Consider the following 5377-nt stretch of genomic DNA (forward strand, 5'->3'; position numbering starts at 1 on the left):
GAGCTCGTCGGGGGGAAAACCACATGGTTTCCCCCCCGCCGAGCTCGGCCACGCCCCCAGCGTCAGCAATGCAGCTTCGGGGGCGGGGTTTTCCCCGGGCCCCAATTCCGCTGGGGTGTAAATCGGGGCTCCGAAGGAGGGGTTTCCCCGCCCCTCGGGCTTATTTGGCAACCCTATGAAGCGGCCAGTGGGGTTGCTGCCTTTGTCTCGTTTTTTTTAATTTTTTATTTAGACTTCTCTCCTGGCCTCCCCCAAGGGGCTTAGGGCGGCTCACAGACGAGGCACAAGTGCCAAAGATAAAACAGATAAAAACAGAATAAAATATAATACATAAAATGTCGGTGCTCTGGTTATCTCATCAATCATTAATCGCAAGGTGGGTTCTGATGCTACAGTCCCAGACCAATATTTCCCCATACGTTCCAGCAGCCCTGCCATCCCTTCTTCATCCAGGGTCGTCACACATCCCGATGGTACCCACCAACGTTCCCTCTAAGCTGTGGAGTCTTGTGAGCAAAAATTCTACTGGCATTAAAGTTGTGAGTGAGCGATTGGGCTGCTGCATCAATTAGTTTGCCCTGGAGCCCTCCTTCCTGAGCTGAGGCAAAAATCTGTGAGCTGGAGGCTAAGAAACTGTGAGCTAGCTCACACCAACTCAGCTTAGAGGGAATGCTGGTACCCACACACATGGTGGTGGAGGTGCGACGATGGAAAATTGACGATGGTGGAATAGTGATGGCGGCGGCTCCTACTCGTAAGCCTGGCGGAAGAGCTCTGTCTCACAGGCCCCGCGGAACTGCACAAGGTCCCGCAAGGCCCGTATCTCCTCCGGGAGCTCCGGGAGTTTGGGACACTCCGGGGGATCTCCGGCTGTCCCGTTTGTTCCCATGTCACACAGCACAGATTCCACTTTTAAGCCAGTGAAACATAAAGAGTTTTCAGCTAAACATTAGGAAGGACTTCCCGACTGTTAACAGAGGTTCCATGGTGGAACAGGCTTCCTCGGGAGGCGGTGGGCCTCTCCTCATTTGGAGGTTTCGAAACAGAGGCTAGGGGGGCATCTGACAGCAAGGCCGCTTCTGTGAACTTAAGCAGATTGTGAGAGGGAGGGCAGGAGGGGGTGAGTCAGTGTTCAGCTCCTGTGGCCATTTCTTACATGCCCAGGGGCAGGGATCGTTTCCTGCGGGAGCGCACAGGAGCGGAGCTCGGGCAGTAAAGAGCCCAGGGGGCGGGCACATGCAACAAACCCCACCCCCTGCTCCCAGCAGCCCTCAGTCAGAGCAAGAAACAGCCAGGTATGTTGCAGAGCCCCCACCCCACCCCCCAGTCCAAAACAGTCCAGTGGCACCTTTAAGACCAAGTTTTATTCAGGCACAAGCTCTCCCTCCTCTGTGAGGACAGATCTGCACGTTCCCCCCCCCCAATTGCTAGCAGTCCAAAACAGTCCAGTGGAGCCTGAGCGGTGGGTGTTGCCTTCTGACACACTTCCGGTGATGTCAGGGGGTGTGGCCTATGCAAATGAGTTATGCTAATGAATTATGCTAATGAGCTCTTGCACCTCTTTTTCTACGAAATGTCCCCTGCCCACGGGTAATGCTGGTCTCCACTTTGGAGTTGGGAAGGGGTTTTCCTCCAGGCCATATTGGCCCAGGGATCCTGGTAGGGTTGCCAGCCTCCAGGTGGGGCCTGGACATCCCCCGCTTTTACAACTGATCTCCAGCTGACAGCGATCAGCTCCCCTGGGGGGAAATGGCTGCTTTGAAGGGTGGGCTCTGTGGCATTGGACCCTGCTGAGGCCCCTTCTCTCCCAAACCCCGCCCTTTCCCGGATCCGCTCCCAAAGTCTCCAGGTTTTTTACAACCCAGACCCTTGATCCTGGAGGGTTTTTTGCCTTCCTCTGGGCATAGAGCAGGGGTCACTGGGGGAATGGGGGGGAGGTAGCTGTGAATTCCCCATGTCATGCAGGGGTCTGGCCTAGATGACCCTTGAGAAAAGGGCAACTCGAATGATCAAAGGGTTGGAACACTTTCCCTATGAAGAAAGGTTAAAGCGCTTGGGGCTCTTTAGCTTGGAGAAATGACGGCTGAGGGGTGACATGATCGAGGTTTACAAGATTATGCATGGGACAGAGCAGGTCGAGAAAGAAGTCCTTTTCTCCCTTTCTCACAATACAAGAACTCGTGGGCACTCCATGAAATCGCTGAGCAGTCGGGTGAGAACGGATAAAAGGAAGTCCTTCTTCACCCAAAGAGTGATGAACACATGTAATTCACTGCCACAGGAGGTGGCGGCGGCTACAAGCATGGACAAGCTTCAAGAGGGAATTGGATAAACATCTGGAGCAGAGGTCCATCAGTGGCTGTTAGTCACAAAGTATAGCTAGGAACTCTCAGTCTGGGGCAAGTGATGCTCTGTATTCTTGTTGCTTTGCTTGGGGGGGCAGCAGTGGGGAGGGCTTCCAGTGTCCTGGCCCCACTGCTGGACCTCCTGATGGTGCCTGGTCTTGTGGGACTGGATGGGCCATTGGCCTGATCCAACATTGGCTTCTCTTATGTTCTTATGAGGTCCCTTCCAGCTTTGTGTTTCTTTCCCAGGGACTTGCATCTAATCCCCCAGACCCGTTTCACTGCAGCCGCTGCATATCCCCATGGCAACTCCGGGGAGGCTCCTTCCTGCGGAAAAGAAACCCCCTCTGGCTCCCCACCTCCTCGCCCAAGGTCACGGAAGCCCGGGCTCTTTCTCCTGAGCTCTTTTCTTCCCCATCCCTCCGGCAGGCTGGTAACCAGCCGTGGCCTTTTGACAGCCTCCCGTGGCCTTCAGACCGTGGCTAATGCTTTCCCACAATAAATACAGCTGCAGATGTGGAGAGGAGGCGTTAAGTCTCTGGAGGAGGGGACGGGGAGCCACATAAATTACTTTGGAAACTGTGGGGTGCTGTGCGTGCCTGTGCCCCAGTGCCTCGTCTTTAAGTGATGAGATCTGACCCTGCCCAGGAAGGATTGCTTTTCATGGAGATTGAAAGGGGAGCGGAGTGTTCCATGCCAAGGCCGGCCGGGCTCTGTGACGGAGAGGCCCTCATTACATCTGTCCTGCAGAGGCCACTGAGAGACGGTGCTTTTAGCAGGAAGAAGGGTTGCCAGCTCCAGGTTGGAAACGGTGTTCCCTCTAAGCTTGAGTTAGTGTGTGCTAGCTCACAGTTTTTTAGCCCCCAGCCCACAGATTTTTGTCTCAGCTCAGGAAGGGCGGCTCCAGAGCAAACTGATTTATGCAGCAGCCAAATGTCTTGCTCACAACTTTAATGCCAGTAGTGCACAAAGCAGAATTTTTGCTCACGAGACGCCATAGCTTAGAGCAGGGGTGTCAAACATGTGGCCCAGGGGCCGGATCAGGCCCCCGGAGGGCTTCCATCAGGCCCGCAGTGGAACTGGCCATCTCCTGCTTCCAGTTCTGCTTCTGCATCACAGCTTGCTTCGCCAGACTCTCTTAATCACTCGGCCATTTCATGTTCTAACCTGGGTCCTAGACTCAGAACTCTGAGCAGGAGATTCCTGTGGTGAATGTCAATAAGTCAAAAGTAGGTTTGCAGCTTACAGAGCTAATGTTTTAAGCATCTTTGTGTTTCTGTCCTTTATAAAGTTTATATCTCCGCTGCCTGGCATTACCTTTTATGACACACATGGCCCGGCCCAACAAGGTCTCATTTATGTCAGATCCAGCCCTCATAACAATTGAGTTCGACACCCCTGGCTTAGAGGGAGCATTGGTTGGAAAATACCTGGAAATTTGGAGAGGGGGTGGAGCCTGAGGAGGGTGGAGCTTAGGAAGTGGAGGGACTTGAATGGGGTATAATACCATAGAGTCCCTCTTCCGAAGTGGTGGCTTTCTCCAGGTGAACCAATTGCTGCCGCCGGGAGATCAGTTGCCATCCCAAGGGAATCTCCAGCCACCGCCTGGAGACTGGCAACCCACCAGGAAGGGCTATTCTGTTGGGGTGTTGGACTTACATCCAGTCTGTACAGACCCAAATGCTGGCCGGGCTTTGATCACTCGGGCTCTTTCACTCTTCCTCCAGTCGGTGCGTTTTTAAAAGAAATCGTATGCTATTGTATGGAGAGAGCAGGATGGATTATTCAATCAATAAACAAAAATGTTTCATGTGTTTGTAAGAGTTACCGCGTCCTCCTGCTTTACAAATTCTCAAGGCCCTGGGAAAAAAAATGTTCTAAAGTAAGACGGCAGGAACAAGATAGCAAAAATGATTAAAGCGTACAAAGTGAATGGCAGCTGTTAAAGTTCATCCCGTGAGCCATCTAATCTGATTTAAAATCCTGGAATCCTAAGAAAGCAATCACTTTTTAAAAAGTATCAATGGGGTGGGGGCATTTTGCTTCAATTTTAACCCCCTCCCTTTCTGTTATCGGCCCTCCTTACGGTTTGGGTGTTGCGTATATGTGTTATTTTACAGGGCTCTTTTTGTAGAAAAAGCCCAGCAGGAACTCATTAGCATAATAGGCCACACGCCTGACAGCACAGCTCATTAGCACATTAGACCGCACCCCCATGTTACCAGAAGTGTGGTCATCCAGCCACACCCACCTTTTGCTTGTTATTCTGTTTACCTTGTTTGTTGTCAAAACCCAGGGCTTTTTTTGTAGCAGGAACCCTTTGCATGTTAGGCCACACACCCCTAATGTAGCCAATCCTAATGACTTCCTACTGTTGGGTGTGGCCTATTATGCTAATGGGTTCCTGCTGGGCGTGGCCAACTTGGGAGCCAGCCGGAACTCCGTTCCTGTGCGTTCCTGCCCAAAAATAGCCCTGGTTTATATATTATTTTAAATGCAATTTCAGTGTTCACCAGTTTGGTGAAGTGGTTAAGTGCTCGAACTCTAATCTGGGAGAACCGGGTTTGATTGCCCACTCCTCCACTTGCACCTGACTGGATGACCTTGGGCAAGCCGTAGTTCTAATAAGAGCTGTCCGTGAAAAAGAGCAGTTCCTGTCAGAGCTCTCTCAGCCCCACCTGCATCACGGGGTGTCTGTTGTGGGGAGGGGAAGGGAAAGGAGTTTGTAAACCACTCTGAGACTCTGAGGAGACTTCTCTCCTCCTCTTCTTCTTCATATATTTATGTTGTTGTTGTTGTTCAGTCGCACAGTCAAGACCGACTCATCGCGACCCCATGGACCACATCACGCCAGATACTCCTGTCTTCTATTGTGCTCTGGAGTGTGCTGAACCTCATGTTCATTGCATTGGTAACACTGTCTAACCATCTCATCCTTTGTCGTTCCCGTCTTCTTTGACCTTCAGTCTTTCCCAGCATCAGGGTCTTCTCCAGTGAGTGCTCCCTTCTCATTGGGTGGCCAAAGCATTTGA

This window comes from Gekko japonicus, unplaced genomic scaffold (genome assembly GCF_001447785.1).
Source record: "Gekko japonicus isolate JY-2015 unplaced genomic scaffold, Gekko_japonicus_V1.1 scaffold305, whole genome shotgun sequence".
In the NCBI taxonomy this organism is placed as follows: Eukaryota; Metazoa; Chordata; class Lepidosauria; order Squamata; family Gekkonidae; genus Gekko; species Gekko japonicus.